Here is a 21,509-nt window from a genome sequence, read left to right on the forward strand (position 1 = left end):
CTGGCGATGAGCAGGAGGCCTTGGTTGGGGTGCTGGCCCTGGGGTCCAAGGGGAGGCTGCCCTGGGACTGTGCTGCTTGTTCTGTGGAAACGGACCTCCTTGGGAAACATGAGACTCAGCAGAGGGCTCCCGCTCTGGGCCTCTGCCGCCCAGGATGGGCCGAGGCTGCCCACCTCACCCAGCAGCATCTTCAGCCTGGGGTCCGAACAAACTGGCCACACACAGATATGCCCAGTGTCTCCTCCTACTTTGAGGCCAGGTCCGGGGGGTGAGGGTGGGGGGAGATGCTGCTCCCTGGCGTCGTGGACAGTCCCAAGTGGAGATCTTTTCTGAGAACTTGTAAAAAAATTCAGAGGCCATTTTACTCCCTACCCCATGCTATGTCCTTGTATGTTTTAATATGAAAATAATGCTTTAAATCACTTACCATTGGGGGGGGAAATGGACACTCTGGGGAGATGAGGCAAATGATCAGGCCTGAGCTGTTCTTGCCCTCTTCGTGGGTTTAGCAAGAGTGCAGACCAGGAGCTGTGGCCCAGGTCCTAAGCCCTGCTCTGCATGCACTGAGCATGTCTGCAGCGCTCACACAATGGGCGGTGGGCCGGTCACGCGTTGGCTGAAGACCGTGGCCACCATTCAGTGGGGCAGTGGGTGTGAAGACCCGGTGATTCACACATGGAAACTTGGGTGCCAGGCTGGCCCTCTCCAGGCCCCCTCAGGGACCGGCAGAGGCAGAAGGGCGCATGTAAGCCCGTGCCCCTGGCCTGCCCCCCACCCCAGCTTCCAGGGAGCAGGCTGGGGGCTGGGGGTCCAGGCAGCGGCCGCCCCCTCGCCGGCTGGAGGAAAGGGTGAGCTCACCCTCTGGCCCCGGCAGAAGAGAGCGGGTAGGAGAATAATTAAAATGCCAGAGGTTAGGAGGTGAAGTTACAATGGAAAGAATGAAGCCCAGCTTTGCCGCCACTCGCTGCCGGCTCTCCCGCCCCACTCCCTCTGCCAAGCCCACATTTGATTTTTATTTCGGGAGCCGCCAGCGCAGCACTTGGGGGGAGCTGAGAAACCGCACTCCTGCGGGCCCTGCCACGTCTGGAGCTGGGGCCCGCGCAGGGGAGGGGCTCCTGGGGCCCCGAGGAAGAGCCTGGAGGACCCTCACCCCCAGGACCCACGAGGCACAGGGGAGGGCAGCAAGTGGGGCAGGAGTGGGACTGGGAGGCAAGGAGTGGAGACCCTGAAAGAGTGAAGGATATTCCTTCCTGTTTTCATTGGCCTTTGCCCCTTCACTTCACTCATTTGCAACTGAGGGAGAGAAAAATCCTCCAGCCTCTAGGCTGTCCCCCTCCTTGTTCCAACTTTTGCCCCCCACCCCAACTCTGGGGATGTCCAATCTGTTGACATGTAAATAGATATGGAAGGGCTCTCCCCGCCATCTTGTTCCTCATGACTTGCTGTGTGATCCTGGGGAAGTTACTATCCCTCTCTGGACCTCAGTTTCATCTGTGAAATGGGAGGGTAGGTAAGATAAGCAGGCTGGTGTCCAGAGGCCCGGGCACTGTCTTCCGCAGGCCATCCTCTCCCGGGCCCATCTTATCTGCCCCCTCCAGGGACTGGGGAAGTGGGGAAGCTGCTGGCCCATCCTCTGAAGAGCACTGAGCCCCTTCTTCCTGTAGACGGGAGCCTCGGGGGCCAACTCACATTTTCCTGCTCTCGGCTTTCTCTACCACCCGTAATACACTCCAGATGGTTTCTCCATCCGAAAGCCGAAAGCCGAGGCAGCAGATTCCAGAGGGAAAGTGGTTGGGCTCCTCTCTGTCCCCTTTCCATCAGGCTGGAGAGGGGGCCTGGGTGAGGGACAGGGGTGGCTGGAAAAATGGAGTGGGGAGTGGGGGTGGCGCTAGCTCCACAAGAGGAGGGTGGGAGATCTCCCCGGGCTCCTCTCTGCCAGATAAGGCGCTGGGGTCAGTGGGAGAGACTGCGAGGCTGTGTAGAGGCTGGGGCCCAGCCCAAAGCACCTCGTGGCTTCCCGCAGGTTCTTTCCCCGATGGGGCAGCCCACCAAGAGCTGTTCAGGGGGCTCTGGGCCCCGGGGAGGAAGGCTTTCCAGGGTTTCCCGTGCTGGGGAAAGAACACCATCCAATGAGCCAGACGCAAATCCTGACTCTGCCACTTCGAGGCCCTGCAAACCTTGACTTCCTAGAGCCTCCGTTTCCTCCCCTATAAAATGGGGATGACTAATGCTGCTTGGCGTGGTCGTGAAGGTGACATGGCTCATGGACAGAAAGGCTCCCAAGTCTCCAGGTGTCCAGACGTGCCCAGGGGCTGCCTGGGGGACCCTCTGAGCACACAGCTTGCCTCCCCCTTAGGAAAAAGCCCTGGACTATCCTGACCAGGCACCCTCTTGCTGCAGCTGCCCAGTGGTTCCTTCTAGGACCCCAAGGGGACTTTAAGTCACCCTTTGGAGGCTGTTTTGGCGATAAGCCTGGGGAGAGGGTACTATGGGCCTGAGGCCGAACCCAAGCCAGGGCTGGCCTCTTCCCAGGCCCCACCCCCTCCATCTCAGCCTTGTAGGACTGAAGCCTGGGCCTGGAGAGCCACGTAGAACAAGGGGGCTGAGAAGGGGGGGCAGTGTCTCCCAGCCAGGCCCCGCCTGCCCCCAATGTCCCAGCCACGCTCTAGCCTTCTCCTCTCCGCCTCAGCTGTACCAAGGGGAGTGCTTCGATTTTTCCACCAGAAGAGCCAAGAGCAAATGGGAAACAAATCCAGCCTGGTCCCCCTGCCTGACCCGTGGGGGATGGAGGGAGGCAGAGAGAAAGCCCCCAGCCCCTTCCCTACCGCCACTCTTATCTCCCCACCCAGGACACTGGGCTGCTCCAGGATCCTGGGGCCAAAGGCCTAACTAAGGAGGGGAGGAGAGAGGTGGGGAGGGACCCTCACTTCCCCACACCCACCATGAGGCAGAAAGTTGGGCTCACACTCTCGCTGCCCCCCCTCCCCACCCTGGAAAAGAATGAGAAAAGAGGCCACCTCTTCACTTCCCACTCTGAGGCTGTACATTGGGACAAGTATCAGAGGGGAAGGGACAGTTACTGCTCTCAGGTGCTCCCTGTCTAGACAAAGAGATGGGACTTCCAAGCCCCCTTTCCAATTAATAACGTCCCCCAGGCTCTTCCCCTCATTGAGCTCCCTCCTGCCCCCAAGCTCCCCTCCCTCCCTGACACCCCCCTCACTGAATCACTCTCCTCCCACTGCATCCCCTTCCCTCTCCCTCCTTCCCCCACCCTGGGCTACCCTTCTCTGCAGGGAGCTTACCTCAGCCACTCCAGGAAATAGCAGCCCCACAGAGATGCACAGAGATGCAGGCAGGGTCCCAGCCAAAGTCCTGGACACCTGGGAGGCCTGAGCCTTTCCTCTCCTCACCCTATGAGGTGGTCCCCTCTCCTGGTCAAAGCCCGCCTCCCTGGGGCTCAGGGCCCCGCACTCCTGCCCCCACTCCCCTCCCTGGTTCTCCGGGTGCTGCCCACATCTCCCACTGGACGGGCTTCCTTCCCATCTGCCCACAGACACAGGCTAGTGTCTCTCACCACCCTGCGCTCCTGAACCCTCACATCACCTTCCTGGCCCTCTCCTCCTTTGCCAGCACACTTCTTATAAGGGCTGTGTCAGTGGCCAGTGAGCTCACTCCTCAACCTGCTCCAATCTGGCTTACCTTTGGGAACCTGGAAGGGACTCTGTCTGCAGAAGGAAATGAGGTTCTCTGTGGAAGAAGATGACATCCACTGGAGCCCCTACAGCCTGTCACACACAACATCCACCTTTCGATAAAAGACTACCAGGCCACTGTCTTCCTCCTCCTCCTTCTCCTTGCCCTCCTCTTTCTTTTCCTCTTCCCTTCAGTTCCCTTCCCTTCAAGAACAATTCCATCCAGAAGACTTTAGATAGGCCAAGAAAGGTAGATGTCCCTGGGCGTGGGAGTGGGGATGGGGAATGCAGTGGTCCAACAATGGTTTTGGAGCTCAAGTGAAGTAAGGAGGGCTTCTCTGCTTGGGGGGACAGCCAGAGCAGGACCAGCAGTGAGGCAGGGGAGAGAGAGAGAAAGAGAGAGAGAGAAAAAAAGAAGAGAGTCAAAGCTCAATCATGCAAGCAGATAGCCTCACCCAGATGTCAGAGCTCAAGCAGAAAAAGGAAGGCATCCAAGGAGGAAGGCAACCTGGAGTGAGATGTTAAAGCCCAAACAAGATAAGGAAGATATCCACGTGGGGGCCAGCTCTGTGAGGGAGATTGGTTGGACCCTGAAGGGGCATTTGACCAAGGTAGTGGCCAAGCACTGAGAAGGGGAGTCCACAGGGGATGAGAAGGGCATTCCTGAAAAGGGGGGGGGCAGGGCATCCAAAGGGTGTGGGATGTCAGAGCTTGTTGAGGTGAAGAGCACGTCCATGTGGGGGAGAGGGTGGTGGTGGTGGCCTGGGGCAGCGTGTTGGAGCCCAGGAGGGCTCAGGAGGGGTCCACATAAGGAGCAGGGGCAATGGGCCATTGGTTACCCATAGTGGGACCAATCCAATAAGGAAATCTATTGAGGGAATGAACCATGTTTCTCAACGTTGGCAAAGGATGTTAGAAATATAGGAAGGCAGAAAACTAGAATGAACCCTACGATGTAATGTAGAATGATGTAAGTGTGTATATAGGTGTTTATGTTGTGTGTGTCAATGCATGTATATTTATGTATATACATGCATATATTTCCTAGCTTCTTCACCCACTGAGAGGGCTTGGGAGCAGTGACATCTTAATAATAATGAGCATAGCTAGCACCTGAGTCTTAATTTCTTTCCTTTTTTTTAACTGAAGTATAGTTGACACACAACGTTAACATTAGTTTCAGGTGTACAACACAGTGATTCAACAACTCTATACATTATGCTGTGCTCAAGTCTTGATTTCTAAATACCACTGTCCACCAGAAGAAACCAGGACTCCTTTCAGGAAATGGCTGATTACAGGGCTGGGGCAAGGAAAGTACAAGACAGACTGAATCATCTTGTGCCAGAAAATAAAGAAGTACTCAGAAATGATTAAATAGAGTTACCATATGACCCAGCAATTCCATTTCTAAGCATATCCAAGAGAAATAAAACCACATGTCCACATAAAGGTGGAAACAGCTCAGATGCCCATCAACTGATGAAAACAAACAAAACATGGTAAATCCATACAATGGAGTATTATTCAGCCATAAAGGAGAATAGAATAATTATACATGCTACACCTTGGGTGAGCCTTGAAAACATTATGCTAAGTGAAAAAAAGCCAGTCACAAAACACCAAATATTATATGATTCCATTCACAGGAAAGTCTAGAATAGGGAGCTGTATAGAGACAGAAAGTAGATTAGTGGTTGCCTAGGGCTGAAGTGGGGACAGGAGGATACGAGGAAGGTGGCTAAAGGTTACAAGGTTTACTTTTGAGACAATGAAACTGTTCTAAAATTGACGGTGGTGATGGCAGCACACATCTGCGAATGTACTAAAAACCACGGAATTGTACACTTTAAATGGGTGAATTGTATGGTATGTGAATTATACTCAATAAAGCTCTTCTAAAAATAAGTACTCCAAGAATGATGGAGACATGTCAAAAGAGTATAGAAGCCGGCTGGAAAGGACTTTCATTGGCTGGATATGGTTCTTTTGAGCACCAAAATAATTAACGATATGAATAGATTCTAACTTATTGAATAAAATGGGAATCCATGACTCCATACTGACATAAATAAATGAATACATGGGAAGTCTGTTGAGGAATGAGATATTTACATATTCTCTCTCAAAGTACTTTCCTACAAAATATTTATCAATTGTAAAGGGAAAAGGGTAACTTTACAGTGGAGAAGGCTAGCAGACACCAACTTAATCAAGTAGTCAAAGTGAACATCACAGTAATGGGACAAATGACAATCATGCACTACCCAATAGGGTGCAATGGGAGAGAGACGTAGTATCATTTCTGCGACATTCCTACATGAAATGCTCAAGCTGAATTTAATTGTGAAGAAACATTGGACAAGTCCAAGTTAAGAGACGGTCTACAAAACAACGGGGACCTATAATCTACAAGAGTGTCATCGAAGTTAAGGAGGGACTGAAACAGCATTCCATATTGAAGGAAACTAGAGATATCTGAGAACCACGTGTAACATGTGATTCTGTCCCGGATCCTTTTGCTACAAGGACATTATTGGGATCACTGGTGAAACGTGAATGGGAGGTGTGGGTTGGATGGTAGTAATGTTCCAGTGTTAATTTCCTGACTTTGATGATGGCATTGTGGTTATCCAGGAGAATGTCCTTCTTCATAGGAATCACACACTGAAGTGTTTGGGAGATGGTGGCAACTTACTCCCAGATGAGTCAGGGACATAGTTTTTTGTACTATATTAGGGACCATTCTATAAGTTTGAGATTGCTTCAAATTAAATAAAATTAATTATCATGTATGTGAAGAAACTGGACTAATGCCTGAAATCTAAGAGAAAAACAGATCATAGAAAATACAATCTCACAGGAGATCCAGATGTTGGAGTTATCAGACAGTTTGTTTGTTGTTGTTGTTGTTTTTCAATTCTGAGCTCAGATCAAATGTAAAAACCTTCACAGTTATAAAGGTCAGTAGTAAATCCTTTTCATCATTGCTCAGAACTGATTAGCCTTTTATAGACACACATTCCACCCCCAATTCTCATTCAACCATCAGCAAGTCCTCAGTTTTCCACTGTCATCTTTACAAACACACACACCCCCACAGACATAAGCCTTATTGTTTTAAATTACTTTATATATTTGCTTCTCAGAACTCCAGAGATCATGTATTAGGTAGACTGGAAGGTCTTCTGATGCTCAAATTTGGCTATTTTCATAAGACACATTTTTAAAATAAGATTATACTGTGTAACAAAATGGATAAAAAGCTGTAGGGTTTCATAAAAGAAATGGGATTAATGAACAATAAAGAATCAAATGGAATTCTAGAATGGAAAAAATACAATAACTAAAATTAAGAATTTATTACACAGATCTAAAGGCATTGTAGATGGAGCAAAAGAGAGAATTGGTGAGCTGGAAGAGAGTTCAGTGGGAAATACCTAGATTGAAGCACAGACAGAAAATAAAAAAGACGGAGAACACAGAAAATAACACTAATGTTACATGCAACACAATAAAAGTTCTAACATATGTTTCTGGAGTACCCAAAAAGGAGAAGAGAGAGATAATGGGGTAGAAATACTATTACTGGCCAAAATATACTAGCCAAAAATACTCTATACTTGACATAAGAATCAAACTAAATAAGGTAATTACAAAGAAACCATACTCAGGTACATTTGTAGCTAACTTGCTAAAAATTAAAAACAGAGATAAATTTTAAGAGGCACATTACTTCAAGGAAACAACCCTAAGACTGACAAATTGAAGAGATGAAACATACACAATCTAAATGTGTTTTGAATATAGTTTGAACAGATGGGATTAACAGCATATTAGACAGTGCAGAAGAAGAGATTGGTAGACTTGGAGCCATATGATGACATATCAGTGGAATGTTTCTGAAAGGAAGCACAGAGAGAAAAAGAAGAAGCACACAGAAAACATAAGAGAACCAGTGACCTATGAGAGGCTATCAAGTGCTCTAACATACTTATAGTGGAAGTGCTGAAAGAGAGGGGAAAATGGAAAAATAGTGACCCCAAATTTTCCAAATCTGACAAAATCTAGAAACAAAGATCCAAGAATCTCAGCACTCACCACAAAATGATAGTGAGGTCCATTATAATCAAGTAGCTGAAAGTCTGTGATAATGAGAAAATCTTAAAAGAAACAAGAGCGGAAAAAGACATTACATACAGAGAGATAAAATTATCACAGCCTTATTGTCAGAGACTACACAAGCCAGAAGACAATAGACTATAATTTTTTAAGTTGTGAGTAAAAAAGGTAGTATCAACCTAAATCTCTAAGCTTAGTGAAAATATCTTAAAAAGGAAGGTGAAATAAAAACTTTTCCACACACACACAAAAGTGAAGGAATTTATCATTAGTCTGCCTGCACTATAACAAAGTTTTATAGGCAGAAGGAACAGGATGCCAGATGGAAATTTGGATCTACACAAAGGAATAAATAGAATCTGAAATGGAAAATATGTGGTTAAATATAAAATATATTTTTCACACTTAAAAATTTGTTTAATAGACAATTGACTTTAAAAAAAGAGTAAAATGTATTATAGCGTTTATAACATGTAGAAATGAAATGTATAACAACAATGACACAAAGTATTAGAGGGGAAAATGGGACTATACTATTTTAAGTTTCTAACTTTTACACGACGTGATATAATGTTATTTGAAGGAAAACAGTTATAAGTTAAAGATCCATATTATAAACCTTAGATCAAGTGTTGGCAAAATTTTCCTGTAAAGGGCCAAATAGTGAATATCTTAGACGTCAGAGGCTATACAATCTCTGTTACAACTAATCAACTCTATTGTTGTCATATAAAAGCAGCCGTAGACAATACGTAAATGAGTGAGCAGAGTTGTGTTCCAATAAAACTTTACTTGTGGACTCTGAAATCTGAATTTCAAACAGTTTTCATATATCATAAAATATTATTCTTCTTTTGAATTTTTCAACCTTTGAAAAATGTAAAAACTATTCTTAACAAATTGCCCAGGCAGAAGAACCCCAGATAATTTATGTAGATACTCTGTTCTCAAGGTAATCATAACTCTCCACTCCTTACATGTGGGCTGGGCATGGTGACTTCCCTCCAAACAGTACAATATGGAAAGGGATGAAAGGGTGATGTTAGAGAATCCTGACAAACACTACCTCAGCCAGATGATCAAGATGCATCTAAACAATGGTAAGTCATGTTGATAGTATGTACTATTGATGTGATGTAATTAAATGACACTTCAGGGGCACCTGGGTGGCTCAGTTGGTTAAGCGACTGCCTTCGGCTCAGGTCATGATCCTGGAGTCCTAGGATCGAGTCCCACATCAGGCTGCCTGCTTAGCAGGGAGCCTGCTTCTCCCTCTGACCCTCCCTCCTCTTGTGCTCTCTCTCTCATTCTCTCTCTCTCTCAAATAAATAAATAAAATCTCTAAAAATAAATAAATAAAATGACACTTCACCTGTGTGGTCTTCCTTAAAAAAACCACAACCCTAGTCAAAGCATGAGAAATACATCAGACAAATCCAAATAAAAGAATATTATACAGGGGCACCTGGGTGGCTCAGTCGTTGAGCGTCTGCCTTCGGCTCGGGTCATGATCCCGGGGTCCTGGGATCGAGCCCCGCATCGGTCTCCCTGCTCCAAGCGGGTAGCCTGCTTCTCCCTCTGCCACTCCCCCTGCTTGTGTTCCCTCTCTTGCTGTGTCTCTCTCTGTCAAATAAATAAATAAAAATCTAAAAAAAAAAAAAAGAATATTATACAAAATATCTGACCAGTACTCTTCAATATTGTCCAACTTATTAAAAAATGAATGAATGAAAAAGAAAAGAGAGAAAGAATGAAGAGAAAAAAGAAAAACGAAAGTCTGAGAAACTGTTACCGCCCAGAGGAGCCTGAGAAAACATGATGATTAAATGTAGCGTGGCATCCTGGATTGGATTCTGGACTGACAGAAGGACATTAGATGAAAACTAAGGAAATCTCCCAAGCAATCACTGATGGATGAGCGGGTAAACAAAATGTAGAATATACATACAATGGGATATTAATCAAGCTTAAAAAGGAAGGAAATTCTGACACAGCTACAACATGGATGAACCCGGAGGACATTAGGCTAAGTGAAATAAACTGGTCATGAAAAGATAGATACTATGTGGTTCCACTTATATAAGGTATCTAGAGTAGTCAAATTCATAAACATAGAAAGCAAAATGGTGATTGCTAGGGGATGGAAGAGGGATAAATGGGGAGATGTTGTTTAATGGGTATAGAGTTTCAGTTTTGCAAGATGAAAAGATTTCCGGAGATTTGTTGCACAATGATGTGAATCTACTTAGCAGTACTGAACACTTGAAAATCGCTAACATGGTAAATTTTCTTTTGTGTATTTTATTACAATTTTGTTTAGGTTTTATTATTTATTTATTTATTTATTTTAGAGAGAGAAAGAGAAAGTGTACAAGCAGGGGGAGGAGCAGAGGGAGATGGAGAGAGAAAGAATCCCAAGTAGACTCTGCACTGAGTGTGGAGACCTATGTGGGGCTCAATCCCACAACTCAGAGATCATGACCTGAGCAAAATCAAGAGTCAGACACTTAACCAACGGAGTCACCCAGGCGCCCCTTATTTTATCACAGTTTTTTAAAAACTAAGAAAATCTGAATAAAGCATGGACCTTAGTTAATAATAATGTATCAGTGTTGGTTCATTGATTGTAACAAATGGACCATACTATAACATAAGATGCTAATAATAGAGGAGACTGAACACAGGATATATGGAAACTCCATACTTTCTTCACAATTTTCTATACATCTAAAACTGTTCTAAAAAATAAAGTTTGTTATTAAAAAGAATTATTTCATGGGCCATAAGAAACAGTCCAGGGGCCATATGCTCCCTTTGCCCTGAAACAACCACTAAAAATATTTAAAAGAAATATAGATATTTGTAAAGGCATTTGTAAAGATCAAAAGAATATTTTTAAATAATCAATTAATTTTTAAAAAGGCAAGAAAAGAAAAGAAATAAAGAATACATGGGACTCAAAACAAATAACAATGGATGGAACTGGAGGGGATTGTGCTAAGTGAAATAAGTCGGTCGGAGAAAGACAATTATCATATGATCTCACTCCTATGTGGAATTTAAGAAACAAAACAGAGGATCATAAGGGAAGGGAGGGAAAAACAAAATAGGATGAACTCAGAGAGGGAGACAAACCATAAGAGACTCTTAACTATAGGAAACAAACGGAGGGTTACTGGAGGGGAGGTGGGTGGGGAGATGGGCTAACTGGGTGATGGGCATTAAGGGGGTCATGTGATGTAATGAGCACTGGGTGTTATATGCAACTGATGAATCACTGAACTCTACCTCTGAAACTAATAATACACTATATATTAATTAATTGAATTTAAATAAAATTTTTAAAAAAGAAAAAATATAACAAGATGGTAGATTTAGACCCAACCATACTGATTATTACATCACGGTAAATGATCTAAATACTCCAAGACAGATTATCAGATTGGATCTTTAAAAATCAAGCCCCAACTATATGCTATCTTTAAGACATAAGACTGACGTCTAATATTTCCGTAGAAATGATGGAAATGAGAAAACAATGAAATGACATATTTGAAGCACTGCAAAATAACTGGCAAACAAGTGAAAATATCTTTAAAAGATAAAGATGATTCCCATCTGGCATGTGAGAAGCTTGGAAGTCATAATCCCATTCTAAAAACAACTAAAAAGCTGAACAAACTGAAAAAATCAACAGTTCTTCTCAGATCCATGACAGGGCAAACTCCTGTTCCAATACTTGATAGACAGATAGGCTGATACCGAGAATCACAACCTACCTGAGCAGAAATCTATGCAGGGACCAGTGCCAAGGTAGGAAAACCTGAGCTATAACTGATGAATTTCAGGAGGCTCAGTGTGGAAATCCTGAAAGTTAAAAATTTCAGAGGGACCCAGGTATAGAGGAACCCGACACTTCTGTGAATTTTACTTCCAAGAGCTCCAAAAGGGTTCAATCAGAGAAAAATCCCCTCATGCTTCCAGGAAGGAGAAGAAGAAAGAAACCATTGTGAAATATCTTGTGTACATTAAAAGGATAATAAAGGAATATGATGAAAAACTCTATGCCCACAAATCTGACAACCTAGATGAAATGGACCAATTTCTTGAAAGACACAATCTGCCAAAACTCACACAAGGAAAAATAGACAATTTCAAAGGGCGTATATCTGTTAAAGAAATTGAATTGATAATTCATAACCTTCCCAAACAGAAAGCACCAGGCCCAGATGGGCTCTCTGGTGAATTCTACCAAGAATTTAAGGAAGAAATTATACCCATTCTCTACAATCTCTTCCAGAAGATAGAAGCAGATGGATTATTTTTTATCTCATTCCATGAGGCCAGCTAAATTATCCTAATAGCAAAACCAGACAAAGACAGTACAAGTAAAGAAATCTAGGGACCAACATCTCTCATGTACACAGATGCAAAAATTCTCAACAAAATAAATCCAATAATACATCAAATCAAATCAAATCAAAATCAAATTCAATAATATATAAAAAGAATTATATACCACAACCAAGTGGGATTTATCCCAAGTATGCAAGGCTGGTTGAACATTTGAAAATCAATTAATGTAATCCATAATATCAATGAGCTAAAGAATAAAAATCACATAATCAATAGATGCAGAAAAAACATTTGACAAAATCCAACCCATTCGTGATAAATACTCTCAGCAAACTAGAAATAGAGGGAAACTTCTTCCCTTAGCAACTATAGAAAAGTTAAAGGAAAAAAAAGAACTTAAACCAATATGAGTGATATATATATATATATATATATACACATATATATATATATATACACATTTGTATCAGTGATACATATAAATTCATATAGGTAGATACCATATATATATCAATGTGGCCAATAACTTCAGGTTCATGTGCATGGAAAAATTACCAAAATTGACCTTATACTAGGTCACAAAGAAAGTCTTGGAAAATGTCAAAGAATGGAAATCATACAGAGTATGATCTCAGACAACCATGGAATTGGGCTAGAAATCAGTAACAAAAGGATAACTTGAAAATCTCCAGATGTTTCAACATTAAGCAATACACTTCTAAATAACCTGTTACTCAAAGAAGAAATTATGCTTGATATCAGAAAATATTTTAAATAAATTATAATGAAGTATATTAAAACTTTGGGATGTAACTAAAACAGTTCTTAGAGGGAAATTTATGGACATACATACATACATTAGAAAAGAAGAAAGTCTGAAAAGTCATTTAAAATAACAAAATAGATGCCGGGCCTACCGGGGGAACATGAGGGACGCCACGAATTCCGTTTGGAGGCATCTTTGAGCTCGCTGAGTAGACACCATGAGCAAAGCTCACCCTCCTGAGTTGAAAAAATTTATGGACAAGAAATTATCATTGAAATTAAATGGTGGCAGACATGTCCAAGGAATGTTGTGGGGGTTCGATCCGTTTGTGAATCTTGTGATAGATGAATGTGTGGAGATGACAACTAGTGGGCAACAGAACAATATGGGAATGGTGGTAACACGAGGAAATAGTATCATCATGTTAGAAGCCTTGGAGCGAGTATAAACAATGGGTGTGTTCATCAGAAGAAATCAACTGCTTCCACATGTCCCCTCCATAGTACCTGTTTTACTATAATATAAAAATCAGGCCATGTGCATTTTCATATTGAACTTTTTTGTTAAATAAACTTTTATAATAGTCAAAAAATAAATAAATAAAATAAAATAACAAAATAACCCCCCTAACAAAACAAACCTAATAAAATAGAAGGGAGAAATAATAAAGACCAAGAATGATCATGAAAGAAATAAAGGGCACCAATTACCAACATTAAGAGTAAGAGGTCATCACTATAAATCTTACAGACAATTAAAATATTATGAGGATATTTTAATCACTCTATGCCAATAAGCTTGAAAATTTTGATGAAATGGGTAAATTCATTGAAAAACATGACTTACCAGTCTTACAGAAGACAACATAAAGAATAGTCCTGTATCTATTAGAAATATTGGTCAGTAATTAAACATCTTCCTACAATGAAAATTGTAAGTCTAGATGGCTTCACTGGTGGATTTTTCCAAACATTAAAGAAAGAAATTACACCAGTTTTACACAAACTCTTACAGGGGAGAGAAGAGAGAGGGAGAGAGAGAGAGAGAGAGAGAACTTCCTAACTTTTTGGATGAGGGTGACATAATATTGATATTAAAACCCAACTAGGACATTACCAAAAGAATAACTACAGAATAATATCTGTTAAAACATGGATATAAATTCTAAACAAAACAATAGCAATCATATCCAGTGTTACATAAAGATGATAATACATCATGACAAATTTGAGTTCATTACAGGAATGTGAGGTTGCCTCTACATTTGATAGCCAATTATGTAATTTACTACATGAAAAGTATAAAGGAATAAAGTCATATTTCAATAGATATAAAAAACATTCAATAAAAATTCAACATTTATTCGTGATAAAAATTTCATAGCAAACTAGGAATAAAAGGGAATTTTCTTAATCTGATCATATCAAACAAAAAAAGCTATAACAAATATCACACTTAATGGTAAGGTATTAGAAGCTATCTTTTTGAGACTGGAACAAATGAGAATGTCCACCACCACCACTTCTACTTAATTTTATGGGAAGTCCTAGCCATTGCAATAAGGCAAAAAAAAGAAATAAGATGTAAGATTTGAAAAGGAAAAAAAAGAAACCTGTGGTCATTTGTTGATGGCATGATTATGTATGCTGAGAATCTTAAAAAATCTATAGGTATGCTAGAAGAAAGAATAAATTTAGCAAGGTTATTAGAAGCAAGAGCAATACACAAAAACCAGTTGTATTTTTATAAGTTGACAATAAGCAATTAGAAAATGAAAAAAGATTTCATTGACAATAGCATTCTTTAGATTAAAAAACCCCTAAATATTTAGGAATAAAATCTGACAAAATATGTTTATAATTCTACAGAGTATTATGGAGAGAAAAAGAGACTATTTATTTATTTATTTATTATTTTACGTAGGCTCCACACCCAGTGTGGAGCCCAACATGGGGCTTGAACTCACAACCCTGAGATCGAGACCTGAGCTGAGATCAAGAGTTGGATGCTTAATCGACTGAACCACCCAGGCACCCCAGAAAAGAGACTTTTTTAAAAAAAGAAATAGGGATATACTATGTTCATAAATTGGTAGTGTCAATATTGTAAAGTGGTCAGTTCTTCTCCCAACTGTCCAACAGATTCAATTCAACCTTAATAAAACCTAATACACTGCTGGTAACAATTAAAAATGGTGAGACCTCTTTGGAAAACGGTTGGTTAGAAACAGTTGGTCAGTTTCTACGAAGGATAAATATAATGTTACTATGTGATCCAGCAATTCCAATCCTAGGTATATGCCCAAGAGAAATTAAAACATGTCCACACAGAGACGCCTGGGTAGCTCAGATGGTTAAGCATCTGCCTTCAGCTCAGATCATGATCCCAGGGTCCTGGGATCGAGTTCCGCATCAGGCTCCTTGCTCAGCGGGGATCCTGCTTCTCCCTCTGCCTGCTCTGCCTGCCACTCTCCCTGCTTGTGCTCTCTCTTTCTCTGACAAATAAATAAATAAAATCTTAAAAATAAAACTATGTCCACACAAAAACTTGCACATGAATGTTCATAGTGGCATTATTCATAAAAGCTCAAATATGGAAACAGCCCAAATGACCATCAACTAATGAATAGATAAATAAAATGTGGTACATCTGTACAATGAAATATTATTTGGCCATTAAAAAAGAATGAAATACTGACACATGTTACAAAATGGATGAACTTTGTAAACATTACACTAAGTGAAAGAAGCAAGTTATGAAAGACCACATATTTTATGATCCCATTTATGTGAAATGTCCAGAATAGGCAAGTCTATAAAGACAGAAAATAGAATTAATGATTGCCTAGGGTTGGAGTGGGGAGGAGTGACTGCTAATGGGCTTGGGGTTTTTCTTGAAGGGTGATGAAATTGTTCTAAAATTTATATGTATCTGACAAAGATATTGTATCCAGAATATATTAAAATTATCCTATAAAATGAGAGAAAAAGATAGACAATTTGATTGTTTTAAATGGGAAAAGACAACATACTTTTCATAAAAGAAGGTATACAAATAGCTAATACATACATGTAAAGGCATTCAACAGAGTTATCAGAGAAACGCAAATTAATACCACAATGAAATACCACTACACATTCACCAGAATGACTAAAATTTAAAAGACTGATAATACTAAGTGTTGACAAAGATGTGGTCACTGAATTCTCACATTGCTGGGAGAAGTGTGAATTTGTCCAATCACTTTACAAAAACCCTGGCAATAACTACTAAAGCTGAGCATATGCATTCATTATAATTCAACAGTTCCACTCTCAAGTACATATCCAATAGAAGTGCACACATACAGGCAGCAAAAAGGCATTGCAGGTTTGATTTTAGCCACATTACTCCTAATGGTAAAAAACGAGAAAGAATCCAAGTAGCCATTGGTAATGGAATGGGTAGATAAATAGTGGTATATTCATTCAATGGAATATTATACAGCCACGCCAAAGAACAATCTACTGCTACACGAAAAAACATAGACAAATCTCACAAACATAACACTGAGTCACTGAAGTCAGTCACAAACAAAAGAATATACTATGTGTTTCCATTTACATAATGTTTAAAAATAAACAAAGTTATTCCATAGTGCTAGAAGTTAGTTATCTTGGGGAGGGCAATAATTGGATGGTGTATGAGGGAGACTTATAAGGTGCTGGTAAAATTCCACTTTGTAAAAGCTCGTGAAGTATGCTCTTAAGATTTGTGCACTTTATTTATTTATTTATTTATTTATTTTTGAGAGAGAGAGAGAGTGTTCGTGTGCTCCAATAAGAATTTTGGGGGAACAGAATTCAGTCCACAACGGGGACAAATCAAAAAGACACAGATGCCAGCTTGAAGAGGTTCTCACTGGCAGAGTCTGGACAATTTGAACATCAAAAGAAATAATATTAATACTGATATGAAATGAAGGAATGAATGAAGAAAAGATGAGGCTTTCCATTGAGTAGAATAACAGAAGGGATGGTGGGACTAGATAGTCACCATTTGGCAACTATCATAATAACAATATTTCAGCCAAGAGAGAGCAATGGTTACTAAAAGTAATGTCCAAGTTGGATGACGGATGAGAGTTTGCATAGTACTTTACAAAGCACCCCCCCGTGAGAAAATTTATTAATTAAAATAGGAGAAGAGATAATCTTACAATAGACAACATCTTAAACCATCAAATGAGCATCATCAGTAACGGGAGAAGGTGAAATCATGCATCACCCAAAAAGGTGCAGTGAGACCCCAGCACCCCTTCTGTGATGCTCTTGCCCCAGATGCACATCTTGAATCTAAATCGTGATACTGGATTGGATCTTTTGGCTACCAATGACATTATTGGGGAAAATGGTGAAATATGAATAAATTACAATAATGCATCTCTAATTTCTGTGGTTGCCTCGTGGTTATTTAGGAGAACATCACTGTTTGCAGGATTTTTACTATTCGGGGGTGATGGGACATCATGTTGAAAATTTGTTCTCAGATGCTTTAGGGAAAAAAAAAATGTCTTTGTGCTATTCTTGGAACTTCTCTGTAAATTTGAAATTATTTCCAAACACGAAGAAAAAAAATGGTGACAAAAAAAGCTTATAACAATTATGTGTATGGAAAAAGTATGTGCGTGTATATATGCTAGGAGCCAAGGGGTGGGATATTTTCAACGTCTACGGCGTCTGCCTTCCCTTGCATTCATTCCTCCTTCCTCCAGAAACAGCGTCCAGATTTTATTTGGGGGAGCTGCCCCTCCCCCACACTCGGTCCATGTGTTGCTGGTGTGGGCACGTGCCCAGGTCAGCTAACATATCTCATCTGCCTGGCCACCGTCATTGGTTTAGGGCTCAAGTCAGCCCAATATAGGTCAACACTGGGATTTTTTTCTGAAACTATTGTGAAAGAGGCCGTTTTTCTCCTGGGGTTGCTTAACTTTTGGAAAATAAACCTGGGACTGCTTGAGACCCCCACATGGAGCCGGACTGTTTCAGGGCACAGAAAGCCATTTTAGAGGAAAGGAAAAAGAAGAGATAGAGAAACCAAGTCCTCCTGATTTCATTTTAGCCTACAGACCCAGCTGTACTTGGACTTCTGGGTTCAGTAAGCCAAATATCTTTAATTTTCTGCTTAAGCCACTTTGAGTTAGGCCCTTGGCACTTACCACTAAAATAATCATGACTAATGTTAGCAGTTCCTAATTCAGCTGGGCTAGAGTTCAGGGGGAGGAAGGGAGAGAGCTGGAGCTGCTAGCCAGACAAGACAGGGCCTCTGGGCATCAGGATTCAGTGGGAGTGTGGGGCCTTCAGGCGCACTTGAAGGTACCTTTGGAGAAGTGGTGAGCAGGTGGTAGGGAGACAATTGCCAAACAGAAGTCCTTCAGTGACTCTAGGCAAAGCTTCGGGGCTTAAGACTTTATCCCCAATCCACTCCACCTCATCAGAGCTTGCTGCCCAGCCCACAGCCCAGTGGCCACGCCCTTGGCACAATCCCGACCAGAGCCACTCGCAGACTTGGTCCTGCTCCCCACTTCCAACCCTGTGGTGACTTTGCTTTGCATTTCTTCACAGAGCCTCCATTTACAAAGCAACTTTTCTCTGGTTTGTGCAATTGAGCATTGGGACAACCCTATGAGGACGGCAGGGCAGATGATTTCCGTTTTACAGGTATGGAAAGTAAGGCTCAGAGAGCTAAAGCAACCTGCCCAAAGTCACACAGCTGTTCAGTGGCAGAGCCAGGACTAGGGGACAGGGCTCCTCTCTCCAAGTCCATAGCTCTTTCTAGAGCTCTCTGAACTTTGGAATTTCTGAGCTGGGGCTGAGGGGTGGCACCTCTACCCTGGTATGGGAGGTGTGTTGGAAGACAGAAACTTTCCCATTCGATTTTGGGACTGCCTTTGAGTGATTGGGGAGGGGACCAGGCTTTCAGGGGCACATGAACTTTCAGGAGAGGGGAGTCAAGTGGGAACACTGTCAGGGGTCAGGATGCTGACTGGGGCAGGGTAGGGGAGCTTCACAGAATACTCAGTGTATAGCCCCATGCCATGCACTGGGCAGGGCCCTGAGGAGTCCGGAATTGAGAAAGAATTAGGTTGGACCCCACACGGAAGAAGCCTGCTGTTTGGTGGAAGAGACACGTACGTATGACATATGCTTACTTATGCCAGATACTGTTCTAAGTGCTTTAACTTCTCACAGCAACCCCATCAGAAAGATCTATCATTATCTCCATTTTAGAGATGAGGAAACTGAGTCACACCGCTGTTAAAGGAGGGGCTAGTGTTGGGACTGGAAGTCTGAGCCCAAGCTCTCAAGAGCTCCACTATTCTACCAGATTCACTGAGCATCTACTACACGCCAGGCCCTGTGCTACCGCGGAGCCAGGATGAACAGGACAGAGAGCCCCAGTCCTCTCAGAGCTGCTCCGTGGGGAGGGTGGGATGGGGGAGGGCAATCCGCCAGGCAGGGCCTGGGCTCTCTAGGGGAAGTGTGGGTCCTGCGGAAGCCCGATGTGGGCGCGTCACAGCCGGCTTCCTACAGAGATGGTAGCCAGGGTGAGTCTCTGAAGGATGAGGAGTCCAGGAGGTGGCGAGGAGAATGCTCCAGGAGGCAGGACGGCCTCAAATCACCCCTGAAGCCCTGGAGGGTGGGCAAGGTTACGGGCCTCCGGTGGTCCGGGGCTCCTGGACCTCACCCCGAGGGCCCGGGAGCCCTGTGTGCAGCCGGGCCCGGGGCGCGTTGCCTGAGAGCCGGCCTGGGGGGCGGTGGGTGCCCATTTCCGAAATGCAGGCCGGACACTGGGGGCCTAGGGACAGGCAGGATGGGCCCCGGATTCTAGAGACACTGAAGAAAACGAGTCTACAGAAGTGACTGGGCACAGTGACTGGCCAGAGCAGGGTGATGGTGGTGGAACCGTGTGTGTGTGTGTGTGTGTGTGTGTGTGTGTGTGTGTGTGTGTGTGTGTGAGTGATGAGCCAAGGGAGCCGTCTAGGCACAAGATTCAAACCAAGGAAAGCTGGGCCCAGTGGGGCCATGGGGAGCTCACTGGGAGGGGCCATCCCCCCAGGGGTGAAAGGGGTCCGCGGGAGGCCATTCCCCGGGCCTCGGGCCCTCGGGGACCCAGGAAGGGAGGGCGGGGAGGTGAGGGGGATCCAGGTGGGCTGGATGCAGGCGGGGGTGGGGGGTTGAGGGCCAAGCAGGGGATCCAGGCGGGGATGGGGTGGGGAATCCAGCTGGGCAGGATGCAGGCAGAGGGAATCTGGCGGGGGACGCAAGAAGGAGGGACCCAGGGGGGCGGGACGCGGGCAGGAGGGATGGGGCGGGGAAGGGGGGCAGCGCCCAGGGGCCCGCACGTTGGGAGCGGGGAGCTGGAGGCGTGGGAGCTGGGGAGGCAGGGCCCTGGGGAACCGAGGGCTAGGGCCCTGCCCAGGCGAGGGGGGCCACTGGCGGGAGGTGGGGCAGAGCGGGGAGGAAAGAGCAGACACGCGCCCAGAAGACCACCCAGGCCTTTTGGAGAAGGGCTTGGACGGGAGCGAGAGAGGAATAGGAGGCTGTTGCGAGGAGGATTCGCAGAGGTGGCGGGCCAGGGCCAAGGAGAGCGCAGCGCGGGTCCGAGCCCAGGGATCCAGATTTTAGAGGGAGAAGAACCCCCAGCTCAAGAGATGTCGGCCTGGGGGCGGGGTGTTAAAAGCCCGCTCTTGGCTGTCAGACCTCAGTTTGAGACCAGTGTTGCCACTCCCCAGCAATGCAACCCAGGGCAAGTTACCCAACCTCTCTGAACTTCAGTTTCTTTGTCTGGAAAGTGTAGCTAACGATCTGTTTATCTTACAGAGCTGTTGTAAAGGTTGGAGCAACATAAGCAAGGGGCCTGGTACTCAGTAAGTCCCAAGTAAACCGTAGCCATGTTTAGTCTGTAGATTAGGTGGTTTTGCAAGAAAGAGCCTTTTGGGGAGCATAAAAAGTCATAGCTTCTCGTCCTCACTCCTCCTCCACAAGCTGGGTGGGTTTGCGAGGCAAGCTCCCCAGGGCTTCTGGGTCCTCCTTTGTAAAATGGGAACACTCATACCTCCCACCCTGGACTCGGAGCGGAGCAGATGGGGCATTGTGTGAGCGGGAGTTTGTGACCCACTGGGAGAGACTGGGATGGTCGGTCCAGCTGGCACGCGGGCCTGCACCGGACAAGCTGGGCTGCCAGGTCTTAGGGGCCTCCCTGCATTCGCTTTAGGGATTTCTTTATCTGCCCTGGAATGTGCCGGCAGTCTTAGGCAATAGGGAAGAATGTTTCTCACACTCTTACATCAGCAATCCCCTAATAGGCATTGAACTCACACACCAACCACCACGTTTAAGCAAATTTTAAAAGAACGTGGTGTTTCTAAAATAATAAAAATGCAACTTTGTAAAAGTAATATGAAAGATAACTGTTTTGTATCATGAGAGGGATGATACCTTCTGAAAATCTCCACCAGTGTATCTATGCCCTGACAAAAAGAGGCCATAAGGGTTTTCACATCCTGTCAGTTTCTTTTCTTACTCCTTATT

General features: G+C 43.8%; 1 long non-coding RNA gene, 2 other non-coding genes and 1 pseudogene across 6 annotated transcripts in view; 2 read left to right on the forward strand and 2 right to left on the reverse strand.

Annotated features, from left to right (window-relative positions):
• The window catches only part of LOC118537298 (uncharacterized), a 45,038-nt gene that overhangs the window by 9,755 nt on the left and 13,774 nt on the right, over positions 1–21,509 (forward strand). Inside the window, exons 1-2 of one of the 4 annotated variants that reach the window (XR_004918063.2) lie at positions 18,008–18,072; positions 18,540–18,635. This is a non-coding gene — a long non-coding RNA (uncharacterized LOC118537298). Of the gene's footprint in view, positions 1–18,007; positions 18,073–18,213; positions 18,291–18,494; positions 18,636–21,509 lie in introns of those variants that run through there. The other 3 variants (XR_004918057.2, XR_004918069.2, XR_013445415.1) reach the window with 3 other exon arrangements.
• On the reverse strand, positions 6,616–6,685 carry LOC118537675 (small nucleolar RNA U2-30). The gene has a single exon (XR_004918241.2). It is a non-coding gene; the product is annotated as a small nucleolar RNA U2-30 (small nucleolar RNA).
• LOC118537682 (small nucleolar RNA U2-19) lies at positions 6,836–6,915 on the reverse strand. The gene has a single exon (XR_004918248.1). It is a non-coding gene; the product is annotated as a small nucleolar RNA U2-19 (small nucleolar RNA).
• On the forward strand, positions 13,083–13,653 carry LOC118537282 (small nuclear ribonucleoprotein G pseudogene; annotated as a pseudogene).

Source organism: Halichoerus grypus, chromosome 2 (genome assembly GCF_964656455.1).
Source record: "Halichoerus grypus chromosome 2, mHalGry1.hap1.1, whole genome shotgun sequence".
NCBI lineage: Eukaryota > Metazoa > Chordata > Mammalia > Carnivora > Phocidae > Halichoerus > Halichoerus grypus.